Genomic DNA, 20171 nt, shown 5'->3' on the forward strand with positions numbered 1-20171 from the left:
GCGGCGGGGAAACGGCCGCTCGGTGTTAGAGGAGGGGTCCGGAGAGCCCGAGACTCGGCGCCCGGCAGGCAGACGGGTTCTCAGCGGCTCCGAGCAGCCGAGGGTGCGTGTGATCCGCCGGGGTCGCGGCGCCGCCGCCCGGGCCCTTCTCCGTTCCCTCAGGTGCCCGGCGGGCCGGCCGCTTCTTCCCCTCTGGCAGCCGGGGCCTAGCGGAGCCTCGGGCGGGCATGCGTTCGTTTGTGCAGCGAGGATCTCGCTTACACAGACTCTATCCGTTATTTTTTAGAAGAGTCAGAAATACTTAAGAAAAACGGAGTAGTGCGGCTCACAACGTGTGAAATCAACCTGCCCGGGAAGCGAGCCCAGCAAACCTTAGGCGGCTCTCGTGCCCTCGGCTATGCCAGCTGACAGTGGTGACAATCGTTATAGGTCGGCACACACCTTCAGAGAGTGTCAGAGTTAAGGTGAGAAGTAGGGATGTTTGTTTGTCACTGCCGCACCCCAGAGCAGGGGCTTTGCCTCACCGGAGCGGCAGTCCGCCTGACCACTGTGGTCCTGCTGCTAAATTGATCCCTGAACCAACAGAGCTTCCACTTTCATGCTTACATGCCACCTACTATAGTGGGCTTTTTCACTGTCTTTCCGCCCCTTGTGTTTTGTTCTGCCTATTTCATACCACTGTTTCAGACATCCCTTCTTTTTCTCTTGCCTAATCTGTGAGTATGAGCAATTTAGGAGGCAGTAAGTAGGTTCAGAGCCTGCTAAAAAGGAGGATGGCCTTGGAGTCATTCAGAGAGATTAGGTTGTTTTTTTAAACGGTGCACATCTGCTACAGCATGGATGAAAGTAAAAGGTTACATATTCACAGTAAAAGGTACATTCTCAGTTACACAAAGGAGTAAGCAAATATATTGATTGAATGAAATATGCAGGCAAAATATTTATGAGAAAAATTTTAGAAGATTTATAAATATCTTGAGTATTTGTGATACGTTAATATTTGTTAGTATAGACAAAGAAGTACTTGGTGTTTTGTTTTGTTCTGTTTGGTATAGTGTCTTCCATCCAAGTGTGTTCTAAAATATCTCTAAATAATTGGAAAATAGATTTTGATTTTTTGGAGTACACCTGCGGGAGGCGTTAAGGGAATTGGGAGTTTCCAGCTTACTAGACACAGAAAACTCTGCTGGTTGTCTGTGCTTTAAAGATCTGGAAAGTAATTTTCCAGGTTAAATTCTAGAACACTGGAACATAACAGTATTTTGCAATTACTTCAGGAGGATAAAGTGGTATATGCGTCAGAGATCCAAACAGAACAGCGTGAGGCCCTGTCCTGTCTACTTCATACATTTGGCAGTATCTTGGAACTTACCATGCCAAGAAAATAACTGAACCACACTGAAAGCAACTAGAAAACCACTAGCCTTGAAACAAATCTCTCTCTTACCCACTCACCCACCATGTTAAGGAGGTCTGAAATTCTGCCAGTTTTCTTCATCTCTTCTCCTTATGGCCCGCACGCTTACACTGTTAAACTCTCATCCCTCTGATACCAGGAAGGTTTGGGTTAAACTCTCATCCCTCTGATACCAGGAAGGTTTGGTTAATGCCAAGGAAGTTTGACCCACACATGGGAACATATCTGGAATCATGTAGCTACTCTGAGAAGTCACCCAGCAGTGCAAACTGCATGAAAATTCTTCATCAAAGCCCATGTGGGTTGCAGTTCCTACTGCCAGGATCACTCTGGCCTCATGGAGATAACTTCTACGTCAGAAAATATAGTATTTGCCAGAGATGTCTCTCAGCAGCCCAGTGCTGTGGGTACTCGTTGCACTTGTTGTCAGTTGCAGTTCTGTTAACATGGACCCGTGGCTGTACCAAGCCTGCAGATGTGGTGCACTTCAGGCTTTTCTGTGGAATTTGCAGTACTTATACCAGCACAAAGGACTCTTACCAGAGTGTGTAAGCCACCTTCTTCAACAGCACAAACTTAGCAAAAGCAGGTTCTGCTTGTTAAAATTGCATATACGTGGGAAGGTGGCCCAGTATAGCTGTTAGCTGAGGACATGACCTCATCATCATGTGTCACAGTTTTGGAGTGTGGTCATAACCTGAGGAAGGCAGTAAGTGGCTTGTCTGGTTACAGAGGAGATTAATCTCACCTCAATTTTTAAACAGCTATATCTGCACATACCTCTGTTGTGACTATCTTAAGACATCACAGAGGTGCCAGTTTCCTCATATCAGTGGTAGAGCAAGCAAGGCCCCGAAGCAGACATCTCTGTCACCTCTACTTTCATTTTTACTTGGCTGCATCAGTTATTGTGCAGGGAGGATTTTTAAAATCTCATTTAAAAATGGAAATTCATCCTTTCAAACTCACCCTCCTTATTTCCAGGCACAGAAAACTCCTCTACAATCCACTGTGACACTGAGTCGCACAAATTACAGAATTCAGCTGTTGAGACAGGGAACTTCCTCTTCAAGTTGCCATGAATACTTGAGCTCCCTATAGGAAACAAAAACTGTTTCCCATTTGTTACAAGTTTCTTGAAGTCTCCTGAAAATTACATTTTAATTCATATACAGTAACAGAGAGATGATGGTTCATCAGAGAGGATGGAAAATGGCTTACTAGTCTGAAACTTACTTGGATTAGTGGGGACTGATGCCTTTCTCTACTTGAGAAAACATTTGCCACCACCAGCCATGGAGAGAAGCTCACTCAGAAATGCACATTCATACATGCTGGAGGTTTCAGCAAAAACACCAAAGAGCATGTGAGTATGTTTTTGCTTAACACTTGCTACTCCCTCTCACACACCTAGAATGCATTTTTATAAGATACTTCCTTGGGCAGGGATCCATTGTCAGGGTAATAAGTTCTGTATTATCATAATATTATCATAATAAATACCTTAACTATCTCAGATCCTGCCAAGCAGGTAACATTTCACAGCCATTATTCTTAGAAAAAGAGGTTTCAGCATGGAAGATGTAGACCCTGTGGGTGTAGAGTACCTGTGAATCTATCCTTCAGCCTCTCAGTCTGAGCATTCTGACACACTAAAAAGGCCACATTGGAAGGGGGCAGAGGAAAGATAAGGGAGAAAACAAATGAGGCCGAAGTGAAGTCTGTTTTATAAGTTGGAAGAACCATCACATATCATGCTTACAAACTTACAGCATGTTTTGTGTTGAACCAAGGATTTCTGAGCAGAAATGCTGGTGACTGTACCTGTAACTAAAGTGTAAAATACAGATACTTCTTACACAAGAGAAACGTGCAGTACAGCTGGCAGACTGCACTTACCTGTCTAGTTTCCTCCCATCTTAATGATTAGTCCATGAGTATTCTGTATGTCCATGAAAGCAAGCACTTATACACAGACCCAAATTATTTTACATTTCACAATAGACAGGGGCATGCTGAAACAGCCCGTAGTTTTTGCATTGGCTGTGCTTACATTTATTTGTAGTGCATGAAATGCTGTGGAGAAAGAAGCTCTGACAAGCTAGGAGAAACCCATAACTGCTAAACCAGGCATTAGACTCCTGGTGAAAATGCTGCATCAGTCATGTAGATGTAGACATCTGCAGAACACAGAATCCAGGGGTTTCTTGTCACTAAAGGTAATGTTCAGAAGCATGAACTTTTGGAATGCTTAAAGACAGCTGCATGTTCCCCAGCTGGTGCTTTTGCCAACCTCAAGCTGCCTTTCTCTTTTCTCTGTCATTGATATGGGGAAGTGGATCTGCAGGGCTTCAGGTGTGCTGCTGCTCAGGAGAGAGGCCGTGCGTATGTCAGGTGAAAACGAATCATTAAATCGTGTTGTTCAGTGAGCTTTGTGAATCTGAGGCACAGTGCTGTTCCCAGGAGACCTGCACAAGAAAGGCTGTTTCCACAAGGCCATTGTGGTGAACAAATGACCTGGCATAGCCCTCTGAACACACAGCACAGAAGCTGGCACAGGATAGGCATAGGCACAGACTGTGTTTGTCCAAAGGGCACATCTCTGTTACCATCAGATGGTGATTGGGGTCCTCCCCTAAGGGGCTTTGCCCAAAGAGATTTCCAAAACAGCTTGCAATATTAACAGTGCTGTCTTAAAATCAGCAAAGTAAATGGTCATGTGTCTTAAGAGCAGGCAGAGGTCCAGACCACACTTAGAGGTGAGAGATAAGGTACAGACACATCCATGGCTATTTATGTCCAAAGATATGATGGTGCTGAACATGTAAGGCAGTAAAGACAAAAACTGTGGATTTAGATAGCAGCATAACACCAATGCAAGATTCACCTCGTGACCCACGTGTATAAGAGATAGAGGACACGCACACAATTCATAAGTGCTGCTTTTGCTGGAGTCAGTGTTGGTCTGTCAGGACAGATGTTTGCCCTGTCAGCCACGTCCGTGACACGAGTGTGAGTGCCTGCCCGGGGTGGTCACCCTGGGAGCAGCTCAGCAGGCACAGCCCACAGCTGAGTCCAGCTCAGACCATGCAATTGCATTATAGCCTTAGCACGGCTTTATATAGGCACTCACAGAACCAAAAGACTTACCCTCCTTTAAGTACTGTGCCACAGGAAACAATGGAGAGGAAAACCACTGGACATCCTGGAGAACATCACCTTTTCTTAAAGTTTCCATCTATGAAATCGGTGAAGGTGCATTGTCAGAAATTGTTAGCAGTATTTTGACAGACCAGCCCCATTTCATCTCAACTGCAAGACATCTGGATATAATGAAGTGATTTTTCTTTTTAACTGAAGACTTTCTTAAAGTATACTGCAGTTTTACAGAGCAAATTAATTTTAACCCATTATGATTTTCTTAATTTCCTAGTTTCAGCCTTGAGGATGCTCCCTTGTTCCTTCTCTTAGCTCAGAAATCTGTGCATGAAGTGTATTACTTAATTTCAATTACAATGCTAATTGCAGAAGACAAGTGGTTACTGAATCTTGCACCATAATTAATCAACCTGTTATTTACTTGATACATTGATCATACTGGATTAAGCTGTAGCTGGACAAGCAGGGCAAGAAAAGTGAGTGACAGGAGCATTATCATGGCACACTGCCTCCCATTGGGAAAGTTCATCTTCCTTCTGAAAGAGACGTCTTCAGGGATCATGTAATTTGAATTCCCTGTGAATTTAGTGTCATCTTAGCTTGACCAGCTCTGGAAGAACATATTAACCTCCTCTTGTGATTTTCAGAAAACCATTCTAATTTAGCAAGTAATTAAGGGTCACATGTAGGATAAAGAGCTAGATAAGCTTGGATTACGCACAGGAAGCTTTGTTTCCAAGGCAACCCTAGCAGAGGGGGTGTTAATGCTGAGGTCAGTCAGTTAATGAACTGGGAATGGTTACTGGCTGCAAAATGTATTAGAACTGGGGACATTAAACTAACCATTTAATGATTTGATGTTAGAAAACAAATGCCTACAAAGCTGGTTATCACTGAAAATACCAGAGGCAAAGGTTACAGCAGTGGGACCATTCTGCTAACTGAGGTCATGAGAAGTCCAAAACAGTGATGCTTGACAAACCTCTCTCTTTTTTTTTTTTTTTTTTTTTTTCTAAAATTACTTCAGACATCACTCATGGATTTCATGGCTTCTCAGTGTGGAGCTGTCAATGTTTGCGTAAGCTGCCCTTGCTACCACATCCAAGCCATGCTGGACGTTCATTTCTTCCTGAGGTTTGTCCTGACAGAGGTTACTAACTGTGTAACTCTGACAGAATAAAATCAGCCTGATGGATTTAGCACTCTGAAAAGCAAGACGCCAGGCTTCTGAGAGCTCAGGACATAACACACCCTCCCTGAGAGCTGTAGGCTCTGGGAGCTAATCTCATGGAGGGGTTGACAGGGCAAACACACACAGACACGGCTAAAACGTCCACACAGCTCATGCATAGCAACCGTAAGCTGATTTGTTAAAACATGTTAATATTTTAAAAATGGAATCTGACATGGATTTAGTTTGTTTGGGGTTTTGTTTGTTTGTTTGTTTGTTGTCATATTTTTTTCTGCAAATCTCCTAACCTTAATTTTGATTCTTTACAAACAGTGGGTAGGCTGTCTCCATCCACTCTCCCTACAGCTCAGCAGGCCTTGATAAATAAAGGTTGTTCTTCCATAACTTGGTGATGACATATTTCTGGCACTATGAAGAAATCTGCTATTTTTCTTCCTACTATATTTAAACACTCCCAGATGTGCACCTTCAAATGGGGAGTCCACAATAACAAGTTTCAGGGCTGATCAAAGGAGATGCAGCTCTCACTGACTTACCCAGAAGTCATACCTGATTCTTCAGGGATTTGAAGTTATCTCTAAGACATCTGACTACCTGTAAGCCTGTGCATCTTGCCAAGTTGGATGTAAATTTTTGTTTTTGATACTTCTGACTAGTCTGTCTCTGAAGATACCTAAGCCAAGGGAGCAGTGACCCTATATACAAACACAGCAGTAGACATAGGGGAAGCAAAATATGTTTGACTGGAGGTAATCAAAGCATTTCAAAACAAGATTTCTGTGGAAAAAAAGTTGCACTGTCAAAATGGAATATTTTTTAAGGTATTTATTTCAGACAATTTAGATGCTGGGAAGAATATTCTGACTTATTTCACTAGGTGGCAAAACATCTTTTATCTTAACACTGTACTATTTCAAAATAGGGTATTCTGTCTTTTGTATGCTTCATTTTGATACAGTATAATCTATACATATAGGATTTTAATATTATTTATTAACCAAGAGAAACATGATAGAAATTTCATATGTTTAACCTGTTGAAAACAAAGCAGTGCTTTTATTTTAAAGTCCAGAGAAATTTTCAAATTTATGTTTAATTTTAAATTACCGCCCCGCCCAATTCAGAGATTCCTTTTCTCACCTGCTTTTATTCCTATAAAATATGTAATATTTCCAGTGGAAGTGGCTTAAACATTTTTTGTTACTATGCAGGCATTGCGTAATGCAAGAAACATTTGGGAATCAGATTACTGTGCTATAAAGCAGCATAATGGAAATATTATAGAGTACAAAGAGTAGGAACAACCCACGAGGTATTAAATGCTTTCTCAGTTCACTTGTACCCTGGCTGTCCCTTGTGATCTGTGAGAGAGGGAGCTGCACAGGCATTTTGCAAAGCTTTCTTTGAAACAAGCATTCCCTACATTTGCTATAAGCAGATGACAGTAATGTCAGGCAATATACTGTAACAGTCTAGCCATTCTTGCATCTGGAATACAGGTGCCTCTATCTTTGTGACAGGCTTTTTGGAAATGTGTTTCCACTATGGAAATATAAATTATAACACCTTATCTCTTTTTCTTTCATGTGCAGCCTTGGCATAAAAACAAGCCATTTTGCATTAGGCCACCTCTGCTTGCCCTGGGGGAATTTAGACACAGCCATTCCAACCCAAAGACCCACCAAAAACCCCACAACAATAATGACAAAAAAATAGAAGGAAAATTACCTTCTGTTTCCACAGTAGCTGGAAGAAACTGTGGCCTTAAATAAGGAATGGATTGAAACAGTGGCAAGGAGAATTTATGCAAAATACTAGTGGATATTTTGCCTTTTTTTCCCGCTGAGTACCTGGAGAGAGTGATGATGAGGCCATGGAATCTCCATGAAGGCTTTTTTAGGAGCAGCTTCTGTGCTGCTGTGTCTTCCTGGTGCTAGGCAGGACAGATCATCTCTCAGAATTTCATCTTTCCTTGACACTTGTTTCCCATGATAGGCATCGCACTGCTTTATTCTTCATATTTCTCATTTCCAGGCTAAATAAGTCACAATTATATTTAATTCCTCAATTGTTTTTACCACTTCAGTTGAAGGACTTGAGCAGCGTTGGAAACAACAATTTGTTTGCACGTGACAATGCTGTACAGATAGCACCAAATAACATAATTTTTCTGGTTGTTTTGATTGAAAAGGATCAAAAGTAACTGTAAAAGTCAATAAAAAAAAAGCAAAAAAGCAAATCAATAAAAAGCTCACCCAGACCTTGGAAAACCCAACAATCACACTAGGTCTATGGTTCCCCCAGTCTGGATTAACACCAAAGTTTCTAGAATAAAGTGTCCTGAATCAAACAGTACAGTGAGTCTTTTTTCTTGTTGTTGCAGGAATGTTCTGTAGCATACCTCTTTTATGTCAGTTCTCTGCTGAGCAAGGCCAAGTAAAGCTTTCAGCTATGCCAAAAATCATTTGGACATTCTCTGATATTAATTTGTCTTGGTATGGAGCAAATAAAAATAAGCTGCCTGACTTAACAGAGCTCAGGCTGGAAAGTAATATTGGTGCCTATTGTCTCTAAGTCATACTAGAGCATTTAGTCTCAGAATCCCAGAGCCATTTGCAAATTTAGATATAAAGAAAATGTTTAGCTTCACTTGACTCAATTCAGCGTTTGATCTGGCAGTTGTACCAAGCAAAATTTTACCAAGGGTAACAAATGAACTCTGGGATTAATTCACAAAGTGATGAGGAATGCACGAACAGGTTATGGTGAGGCTTTTAAGCTTCCATTAAGGTACCAGTTATTGTTTAGCAGGCTCTTGACTTCTTAAATAATTCCAGCCTTCTTTTTTCATTTTCCTGAAGGATATACTGCTGGTGCTGGCATTCCAGAGTAAAGGAAGTAAATGATTTTCACAGATGGCTTTATGATCATATTTGTTCCAGTTTCCAAAATAAACAGCAGGTCAGTTAACCAGGTGACATGAATAAGGCACATGCTTCTCGGCCACCAATTAAAGGATGCCATCACAGATGATTTTTTTCTCCAGGAGATACTTTGCTAATTTTTATTCTTAGATCAAGATGAAATCTTAGAAATACTGTGTAGTCATCAATTAATAAAAGGCATATGTCCTTCTACAGCCTGCATAGTGTAAGAGGCCAGATTTCAAAAGGATGCTTGGACTGGGTGGCTAAATCCACAAATAGATGAATAAATGAACTTCTGAGAGTTTAACATATTTGGAAAATGAAATTGCTTATCTGGACTACAGAAGCCCCACAGTAGCAATTACTATTTTGGTAATGTTAGCTTTTGTAAGTGTCTGCTAGAAATCAGTGGAAGTATCTCATCATGCAAGAATTTCTTTAGATCCCCAAGGGGCAAGCAGTGTGGCACAACAGCTCATGGATTCATCCTGGGGTACTGAAAGAGCTGGCTGATGTCATTGCAAGAACTCTCTCCATTATTTTTTAACAGCTTTGGGAGTGTGGAGACATCCCAGTCAACTGTATCCCAGTTTTCAAGAAGAGAAAGAAGGAAGAAGACCCTGGTAATTACAGGTTTGTCAGTCTCACTTCAGTATCTGATAAAATAATGGAGAGGGTTATTTTGGGAGTTATTAAAAAACTCTTGAGACAAGGCAGTCATTAGTTCTGTGCAGCATGGGTTCAAGAGGGGAGAGTCCTCTTTAACCAACTTTGTTTCCTTTTATGAGAGGTCACCCACCTAGGTCACCAAGGGAAGCCAGTAAATGTGATGGTTTGGGATTTTAGCAAAGCTCTTGACATAGTCTCTCACAGCATCCTTCTGGATAAAATGCCCAGAACTCAGCTGGACAAGCCTGTCCATCATACCTGGGGTGAGCAACTGCCTGACAGGCTGGGCTCAAAGAGTTATAGTAAATTGGGTCAGATCCGGCTGGTGGCCGGTCACCAGTGGGGTTCCCCAGGGCTCAATTTTAGGGCCATCTCTGTTAGATGTTTTTATAAATTATCTGGATGTGGGAATCAAGTGTACATTAAGTAACTTTACCGACAATACTGAGCTAGGAGGAGCTATGGACACCCTCGAGGGTTTGAGAGACTTTACAGAGACACCTGGATAGGCTGGAAAAGCTGGGCAGTCACCAATGGTGTGACTTTTAACAGGAGCAAGTACCAGGTTCTGCATCTGGGAGAGGGATATCCTGGTTATATGTACAAACTGGGGAACGAGAGGTTGGAGAGCAGCCCTGCAGAAAAAGATCTGGGGGGGTTGAGTTGATGGCAAGACAAATGTGAGTCAACAGTGAGCCCTGGCAGCCAAAAGAGCCAACTCTGTCATCGAGTGCATCAAGCACAGCGTTGATATATGGAGTGCATCAAGCACATCCAGTCAAAGGAGAGGACTGTCCCACTCTGCACTGCCCTGATGCGGCCCCACCTCAAGAACTGGGTGCAGTTTTGGGTACCCCAGTATAAGGACATGAAACTATTTGGTGGTGAAGGGTCTCCAGAGAAAGATTTATGAGGAGTGGCTGCAGTTGGCTGGTTCAGCTTGGAGAAGAGAAAGCTAAAGGGTGACCCCATCACTGAGGGGTGACCTCATTGCAGCCTACAGCTTCCTCAAGTGGGGCAGCAGAGGGGGAGGTGCTGATCTCCTCCCTCTCTGGTGGCCAACAATAGGAGACAAGCAAATGAAATCAAGCTGCACTGGGGGAAATTCAGACTGGGGAAAGGCTCTTCACTGAGCAGGTCCTTGGAACAGGCTCTCTAGGGAAGTGGTCATGGCACCAACTCTGACGTCAGAGTTCGAGGAGGGTCTGGCAACACTCTTAGTCATATGGTTTAGCTTTAGGTAATCCTGCAAGGACCAGGGAGTTGAACTCAATGATACTTATGAATCCCTTCCAATTTGGGGATGTATATGATGAATTCTGTGATTCATCCTCTGCTTCACACTTACCCCCTTTTATGCTTTACTCAGCTCTGGGACTGCAGAGTGACAACATTCAGCCGTTTCCTGATTTTATTAAGCATTTTTAAAACTGGGTGTCCTCATTTTCCTCTTCATTAAGAAACCCACTCCTGACACACCCTTCTGTATCTCTGAATGGCTATTTTTGAGTCAAATTTTATTAAAATGAACAATTGACCCATTCATGTTTATCTCGAGCTGGGATGAGCTGGGCAGATTTAAAAACATCCGAACTTCTTTGAACATTAGAAGCTGTCAAATTTAGAATCTTTTCAATCAAATGACCTGGAAGTGAACCATGAAAAACATGGAAGCATCCCTGGCTTTGAACTTCAGCTTCCTGAGTGCGGCCTGTCAGAGAACTGCTCATATGACCCTCAGCAAAAGCCTTGCTTTAGCCTCCCCATTTTCTCCCTGCTCCCTCTCTTCTGTCTATGAATCCCTTTCACTTGTCAGACTTCAACTCCACACTTTGAGCCTCATCTCTGCTACACTTGTTCTTTTATTTATTTTACCTCACCTTCCTTCTTTTTCTTGCCTGTTTTCTCTGCTATATTTATCTGCCTTCTGACAGTAGACCCGTCCTCATCAGCTGGACATATTTTCAGATACTTCATTGTTTCTCTAATGCAACACAACTGCCAGTCTCACTGGGAAAGACCTAATAAGGAATGATCCCTAAAGCACCAGCTGATGGGTGGAGAACCGTCCAGATTGTTTTCAGTGCAAGCATGCACACGTGCATTTTTCTCTTTTAAATTTCTGTGGGCAAGCAGGAAAGAATTCTTAGTTATTTTGGCATCCAAAGGAATAACCTGTCAGTTAAAAGCTCAATTACATTTATTTTTATTGAGAATAGCTCTCCTGAATAGAAGGAAGAAATGTGCAGAACTCAGAGGAAAACGGACACTCACAGAGACACACTCACACCATCCTGGTCACACAACTGGCCAGGTCCAAGGGCTCCCAACACCACAAACACACAGCAGAGCTGACTGGGCTGCCCTGGCCCCACCTAATTGCTGCACTGGGTCACCACATGAGACACCATAGGAGGATTCCAGAGCCCATCCCAACTGTCCCTGGCCAGCCACACTAGTACTCCCTAACCCCATTCAGCTGAGCCTCCTTGGACTTGGGGTGTAATTTTTCTGATTTCCTCACATTGCCCATTTGCAGCTGTTTGCCACTGGCCTGGTATGTGTCTCCCTCCTCTTTCTTCAGGCACACTGAACCTTACAAAGCCTATTTCAGCCCACATGGCAAAGATGTCAGCATGGGTTCACAGAGTTCATATTTTTAGCATCCAGCATTACCTAAGGATGGAGAGAATTCTTGGTTCTTTCAGAATTAAAAAAAAAAAAAAAGAGGTCATGTGCATTTCCCCACATTGCACTTTTTTATTCTCTATTGGCTAGAATAATCTTACTGAAGATAATCTTGTATCACAGGAGCCAATTCTTGCCTCTCTCTGAGGTGCAGCTTTTTCTAGAGTGCCTAGTTTGTGACTAGTGGTGCATATAGAATCCCTGAGCATCCCATCCCTGAGCTGCCAAGTCTGTTCCTCATTAATAGCACACCCATTAGTTTCCAGTTATGACAAACCAAAGGAGCAGGCTCCAGCAGCAGCACCCAGCCTGATGCTGTACTTTACCTCTGGAAAACACAACAGTGCATCCATGAGCTCACACAGAAGATGGAGCCTGAAAAATCAGGTGTCTTTTGCTTTTGAGTCTTACAGACAGTATGCTGTTTCTTTGGCTCTCATCAATTTAAGGCAATGCAATTCATGTGCCTTCCTCTAAACACAGTGGGTCCAGCTCCCTGTGGTACCATGCTGTCTGTCCTGTGGCTTTTTGAGTAGCTCGCAGTGCCTGCAGTGCCTCAGAGCACACTGTGCACAGCCTGGGGGACCAGCTCACCAGTAGCCTACACAGAGGAGGAATTTGAAGGGGCGGGGGTAAAAAACCTGCCCGCCCTTCCCTAGGGAGGATTCTTTCCAGCCTTAGAAGTATCACGGAAGGCTCTGGAAATACACAAAGGTATTTCCTTTGGAAACAGCAATTTTTTTTCTTTCAGAGATTGTGTTAGAGGCCTTTGCTGTGACCCCTTGTGCCTTTACCCTTCTTGTGAAGTTCATAAGCAGGCTTTACTTCCTTTTGAGAGGACTTACCTATTAAACATTAGCCCAAGTTGTGCTGAACCAACATTTCAGTGATTGATATGGAGGGAGAGCCATTTTCAGACTCTATGAGACAAATCAGCAAGAAAGAGGACAGGGAAAGGCAGGGAGGTTTTGCTTACCTGCCTCTCCTCTGCTGCTTGCTTTCTCTGGGGACATTATTGATGGCAGCAGCAGTGGGCAAGTGTCTTTGAGGCTTCCCACTTTTCACACAAGGTGCTGTGCCACGGTATTGAGCACACACTGCCATCTGCTACCTCTCATGCAGGGGTAGCTGCCAAGTTCCCTCCAAGGTCAAAGATGAGTGATTTATTGTCTGTCCACTGATGGTGGAAGCCTCTGCATCAGGCTCACAGATGAGATGGCCTGAAAACGCATTCAGGAACTACTCCAAGCAGGAATCAAAAGATGCTTCTGTTCTAACACGTGCAACAGTAATTACAAATGTGATTTTGCCTTTGCCACATGACATCTACTACATGCACTTTGCAACCATTGAACTGTTGGCCACATCAAGGTTTCCAGATCCAAGCCTATCAGAGCAAGAGGATTAGTAGCAGCTGATGAAATACGCCATCCCACAGGCTCAGGTGAGTGTTTCTTTTCCAGCTCCTCTGTGTGGTAGGGCTGCATTCATCCTCTGTGTGTGCCCCCAGGTTGCAGCTGTTGAAGCAACAGAGCCACGGAGCCATCACTCAGCACGACCAGGAACGCCAGAAGCTTGGCAAGGACCCCTGATCTCTCACCTCTTTGTTCCATAAGAATAGGATCACCTTCACCTTCAGAAAATGGAGGTCATTCCTATTTAAATTGTTGCACAATTAGCCATGCTCATTAGGAAGGGAGTGGGCCAGGATAGTATCTTTCTATCTTTCCCAACAGCAGCAAGGCAAAAAGCAAACTGGAGGAGGAAGTGTAAAGAGGATAGAACACGTTCAAGGATTACATCTTGGCATGCACAGCGTGTAATTTCACAATTCATGTCACACTGGCTTGTGGTAAACCAGAAGCTATTAATCCCATGGGAAACAAAGGAAACCTGAGGGACTACCTCCTGCAGGCATTCTGAGAGAACACAGTAGGCAGCAGTGACGAGAGCACAGACCTCTGTGGGCACAACCATACCTGCCTTGCAAAACACACCAAGATTTTTAAGTGCATGGATGGCAAAAAGAAAAAAAACCCAAAAGATATTTGTTCAGTTATCCTTAGGGGATCCAAGATTTTTTTCAGCTCTGCATCTTTTCAGTCTTAAACAAAGGAGCTCTGCTTTGTTGCCTATTTTATAGATGGGTGGCTCTAAAAACACATCTTTAGAGAAATTAATTGTAATTTTGTTCACTAGGAAGTTTCTACCAGCCAGAAAGAAATCCCTCCTTTTCATGACAACAGAAAGAAAAGCAAGTGACCATGCATTAGAGTGAAAAGAATCTGGTTTAGAATGTGAATAGGGGTACAAATTAACAAGCATAAAAACATACTCAAGTAACTGGCTGTTTGCAAACTAATTGGTTTTTTCTAACTACTGCTGTAGACAGGCAAAAAAGAAAAAGTAAGGAAAGGGGGGACCCTGACTGTTTCTTTTCAGTATCAATAGATCATCTGAGCCTTACTAGAAAGTGCATTGTCTTCTTGAGCTGACCCTAGGTTTTGTAGTTTCAACTTCACTTTCCTCTTTTTGTCCAGTGTGAAACCACTCAGCAGTTTTGAAGGATTTAGAGAATTGCCTGGTGGTACACAGCCTGTGACAGAGAGGACAAACCTGTCAAGATTGGGAAACCTGTCCCTGCAGCCCCAAAGGCATCACTTCTAAAAATGCAGCCTTGCAGCTACTGAAAAACAAACATATAAGCAAAATCAGAAAGGGCAGAAGACTGTGCCTAACATAGGCATTTGCAGTGTCAGTTTCAGAAAGCTTACATAATTATTTTAGTGTATTGGTAGGCATCAGCAATAGACCAGGTACTTCTTGTGTACTTCTTTAAGATCCAGAGTATTTTGAGTACCTGGGAGGTTCAGAATTGGTCTAGAAATGTAGGAGGCAGTATAACTCCCCTATAGAATATGATATCCAATGTTACTTTAAACTTTCTTTTAGGAAATGTACGTGGGTGTGGCAAAACTAGGACCTCTGGATCCAAGTGTAGTGACAGGTTTAACACTAAATACTGTAACAGCAGTACTTGACATAAGGCTGGCCAAAAAAAACCAAACCAAACCAACAACAACAACAAAAAAAACCTGTTAAGATCATGAAAAATATTTTTTAAAGCCCCAAACTATTTTAATTTTCTTCATGGGGTTCAACATATTCAGGGTATTTCCATATCTGAGTTGTTATTGAAAACATTCTCAAAGTTATTATTTACATGTCCAAATTAAGTAACTATATTAAGAATATTTTCAAAACAAAAAATAACCAAATAGTAAGCGTTTTAACTTTTGTAAAGGTAACACTTTACAGGTTCCTTCATTTAATCCAAGTCCGTCTGTTGAAAACACGGTGGTTCAGAAGTGTCCCCCAGTGCCTGCTGCTGCTCTCGTGTCCGTTGGGGCTGTGTCACCCGGGGCAGGTGCCCTCCATCCCTCCATCCTTCCCTCCATCCCTCCATCCCCCCATCCTTCCCTCCATCCCTCCATCCTTCCCTCCATCTCTCCATCCTTCCCTCCATCCCTCCATCCTTCCCTCCATCTCTCCATCCTTCCCTCCATCCCTCCATCCTTCCCTCCATCCCTCCATTCCCCCATCCTTCCCTCCATCCCTCCATCCTTCCCTCCATCCCTCCATCCCCCTATCCTTCCCTCCATCCCTCCATCCTTCCCTCCATCTCTCCATCCTTCCCTCCATCCCTTCATCCCCCCATCCTTCCCTCCATCCCTCCATCCTTCCCTCCATCCTTCCCTCCATCCCCCCATCCTTCCCTCCATCCTTCCCTCCATCCTTCCCTCCATCCTTCCCTCCATCCCCCCATCCTTCCCTCCATCCTTCCCTCCATCCTTCCCTCCATCCCTCCATCCTTCCCTCCATCCTTCCCTCCATCTCTCCATCCTTCCCTCCATCCCTTCATCCCCCCATCCTTCCCTCCATCCCTCCATCCTTCCCTCCATCCTTCCCTCCATCCCCCCATCCTTCCCTCCATCCTTCCCTCCATCCTTCCCTCCATCCTTCCCTCCATCCCCCCATCCTTCCCTCCATCCTTCCCTCCATCCTTCCCTCCATCCCTCCATCCTTCCCTCCATCCTTCCCTCCATCTCTCCATCCTTCCCTCCATCCCTCCATCCCTCCCTCCTCACTGCTCCGGATGCCGACCGGCCAGCGGGGCCACTGGCCCACTTGTGCCTCTTTCACAAGGGGGATTGTGAGGCAGCCCGCTGGGTCCCGTGTGCCCTGGCACGGCTCCCCGGTACCGGGCTGCCCGCCAAGCCGTGTTCGGGTGCCCTCGCCCGGTGGCTGATAGCCCGGAACCCACAGCCGGCACCGGAGCGTGGTCCTCGCCGCGGGGAAGTCGTGCCGGTAAATCCCTTCGGATGCTGCACACCCGTGTGGGGGCTTGTTCCAGGTTTGGGTTTTGAGGTTGATTGAGTGCTGGGTTTTGGGTTGTTTGTGGGTTTTTTGTGTGTGTCGTGGGTTTTTGGGTTTGGTTTGTTGGTTTTTTGTTTTTTTTTTTCTCCTAAGCCCTCATTAACTCCACTCACGCTGTCTTACTCTGTTTGCCGGGGCTTAAGTAGTGCTTTTTTAAAAAAGCAACCAATTAGCACCTCATCAGCTCCAATTAGAGAAGACAAAAGCAGTGTAAAGATAACTCAATGAGAGGGGGTGGCACAACATCATGTAATCACTTAAGACAGCGGTGAGCATTCGCTGCGCTGGCTGTGCCGGGCCTATTCACCTTTTTTTTTCGTCTCTCTGGATGCTTTTAAGACTTTTTTCTTTTTCTTTTTCTTTTTTTTTTTTTTTTTTTATTTTTATTTCCTTTTTTTTTTAATTTTTTTTCCTTCTTCTTTTTCTTTTTGCCTTTCTTTTCTTTTTCTTTTTTCCTTTTTTTCTTTTTCTCTTTTTTATTTTTCTTTTTTTTCTTCTTTTTCTTTTTGCCTTTCTTTTCCTTTTTTTTTTTCTGGGAAGCCGGGCCTCCCAGGAGTCTCAGACTCTCTCATTCAGGGCTACCTGTTTACAGCTCACCGAACAGAAGGACCTAAACAATCCTATATTGTACGCCTGGTGCTTCCTTAAACTTAGGCCTCCACAATGGCATGTTTTCAGAAGCTGGGCAGAATAAGTTTAAGGCTGGCTTTATACTCATTAAGTGTTCTGCTTGTACTGTCTTCTAATTACATGGCAGGGCAACAATGTATTTTTTTTTTTTCAATGGAGTTCTTTGGAGCAGTTAATTTGGTGCCTGTACTAAATGCCCCAAAACATTAATTAGTGTGGAAGGAACCCTAATTTCCTCGGCGGCTTTCCTCTCCATTTACTTCCCTTGTTTTCACATAGGCTTGGATGAGCCTCTATAATGAAATTACCTCATTAGTGCCTTTATTCTTGCAGAGTAACTCATTCAAGATCTACCATTTAGTTTTAATTTAATGCTGTCAAAAGCAAAAGGTGCATTCATGTCTTTGATTAGTGCATTTTTTTCTCTCTAAAGAGTGGACAGATTTAAATTATTAAGATGGCAAGTAGTGAGTTATAATTGGATACAAGCAGCACTTCAGTGAATATTAAATGCTTTCAAAGCCTGGCCTATGTGGTCTGCTGACTATTAACTGTGTCCAGTGAGTTATTCTGTGGGGTTTAAATTAACAGCACCTTAGCTACTGTGAGGCAAAGTGAGTTTAATTTTGTTTAAAAAAATGGGTGAAGTTGCATTTATCAACGTGACATTTTGCTGTAGCAGAGTTCAGTTTTCCCCACTATCCTATACTGACCTCATTGCTGAGTTAGTACTGCTAGCATCAGGTCTTATCCTTCACTCTGCAGCCATGCAGGAGTGAAGCTGGAGGCTTGCCTGTGTATGCCCAGCAGGACAAGGCCTTTTATTTGCAAGAACTACCAAGTGCTATGTATTATCAAACAGAAATCACCTTGGCCCCATTTGACTGCACTGATTATTTGCTTGCAGGGCACAGTGGAACACAAAGTAGGTCTGCTGTTAGTGGTGGATGCGCAGTTACAACTGGTTTGATACCAGCAACAGAGCAGGCAGCACTTAACATCTGATTCTTGATCCTTAATTCCCTCTCTTCTCCCTCCTTCCATTTACAACTCATGTCACAAAATACCTGAGATGCATGGGAGAAGCAGTGACGTCAATCATGGAATGTTGGGGGTTGGAAGGGACATCGAAAGGTAGTCAAGTCCAACCCACCAGCAACTTAAGCAACCTGCAGTCTGCTTAGCATGTGCATATTGTAATTTATTGTGTGGTGGCAGTGCTAACAGAGGCCAAAAATCAGTCACATATGGGGCACAGGACCTCTGGAGGGCTCTGCTCTAGAAAGGCACAGTCACACCAGCTTACTTGCAGCCTTGTCCAGTTGTCCAGGGCCTTTAAGTCTTGACACTCTCCAAGAATGGGCATGCCACAAGCTCTCTGGGCCCTGCTCCAGTGTGCACCCACCTCCAGAGTGAGGTTTTCCTTAGGTAATCATATTATACATTATTGTTATTATGATGGTAACATACACTGTTATTATAGAATTATGTTATTTAAATGATACAATGTAATTCAATAAATTTATTTAAGAGCATGCAGGTTACCTGTCTCAGGTTACCTTTCCCCAGAGAGGATGCATATTCAGGTCTCACTTTGGATGGAATTAGGATGTGTCTGGGATGGCTGAGGAAGGGAAGTGAAAGCTGTGATGCCTGCACTGCCATGGAAAAAGTCTCTTCTGCTGCCACTCTTTGCAGCACTTTGGGACCAGCTTGGTTGGCCTTTTTAGTTCAGATGATGCATCAGTGATGTCTGTAGTGCAAATGAAATAGTGCCAGGACTGCCTTCTGCCACGAGTCCATGCAGTGCAGGATGGACATGTCCTCATTGTAACTGCTGGGTTTCAAGCAGGGACCATTGGCCCTAAGGCATGGACAAAGACACGGTTGGTTGTTGTGGTTTTTTAATTTTATTTTGCATATTTGCTTTTCCAGCTCAGAATGCCTGGGACAGAGCAAGTGCTGTAAGTTTGAAGTAAGTTTCATCGCCTGCTGTGCAGTGTGGTGTTGAGGTATATAATGTGTTTTGAAGCATAAAATATGTAGAGGAAGGCTGCAACGGGTTCAAAAAACTAGCTGTGATCCAGTGTCATCTGTCTGCAGATGCAAAAGCATGTGCTTTTGCTCTGTGGTGCACCAAATCCCTCTCATTAATTACTACTCAGCAGTGGTCAAGCTGCACTGGCACCCGTGTCAGCAGTTACACAGTGGGAGTCACTGGGGTCCAGCAGCTGGACCAGCTCTCTGGGTTTGGCAGATTTTGCAGTGAGAACATTCATGAAGTCCTGTTTCTGTTCTAGGTGAGGGTGGCTTGTGAAGAGGTAGCATAGGTCCAGTCATGATCCAGATACTAAGCGTTTCTCTGTGCCACACGGAGGTCCTGGTCCAGGGAGTTTTCTCAGTGTAACTCATGCTGTCAAACCTGGATTTCTGCAACATCCAGCATCATTCCCTTGCAGGTCCCTTCTAGTCCAGAGGCTGAAGCATGTGCTCAAGAAGTGAGAAAGCCAGTCCAATTCTTTGCTCATTTCCAGGAAGTATGCACATTTCAAATGGTCCTTGCCATCCACTTCTTTCCTGCTGAAACACGGCATTATGCAGAAAAAGAGACAGGGAAAAAAGGGCTTTGGGCTGGGAGCTAGAGCTGCATTTAGTCTCTGCTCCAGGAAATGTCCCTGTGTTTTACTCTTTTATGATTATTTAATAAAACAATGTAGTACTAGGAACAGAGACAAGGAACCTGGGGTCCTCTCTCTGAGGTGATTGTCCTAGTGGCAAGATAGGAGGATCACAGGAGTCACTTAAAGATCTCAGTCTCCTACTCAGAATCACAGAATCAGAATCAGATTCAGCTTTATCTGAACTGATGCTCTGGTAATATCGGATATGGAGACTAATTGAAGTGACACTTCAAACCCAATGAATGGAACAAAACGTAGCAGCAGAATCTGGGCATACTGGACACATAAGGAGAGAAATGGGGGAAATGTGTACCTAGGGTGAAAAGCCAGAAGAGCTCTCAGGCAGTAGGGTGGGCATAGGGATCCCAGGG

The 20171-nt window shown here is 43.7% G+C and overlaps 1 long non-coding RNA gene across 2 annotated transcripts; it reads left to right on the forward strand.

Annotated features, from left to right (window-relative positions):
- Nucleotides 1-286: 286 nt before the first annotated feature.
- LOC139789276 (uncharacterized) lies at nt 287-15330 on the forward strand. 2 transcript variants are annotated; one of them, XR_011723112.1, is made up of 5 exons: nt 287-452; nt 4579-4788; nt 5604-5726; nt 9246-9328; nt 13563-15330. It is a non-coding gene; the product is annotated as an uncharacterized lncRNA (long non-coding RNA). The 2 variants fall into 2 exon arrangements; XR_011723111.1 differs by lacking the exon at nt 13563-15330 and having other exon boundaries at nt 9246-12367.
- Nucleotides 15331-20171: the final 4841 nt, after the last annotated feature.

This window comes from Heliangelus exortis, chromosome W (assembly GCF_036169615.1).
Source record: "Heliangelus exortis chromosome W, bHelExo1.hap1, whole genome shotgun sequence".
NCBI lineage: Eukaryota > Metazoa > Chordata > Aves > Apodiformes > Trochilidae > Heliangelus > Heliangelus exortis.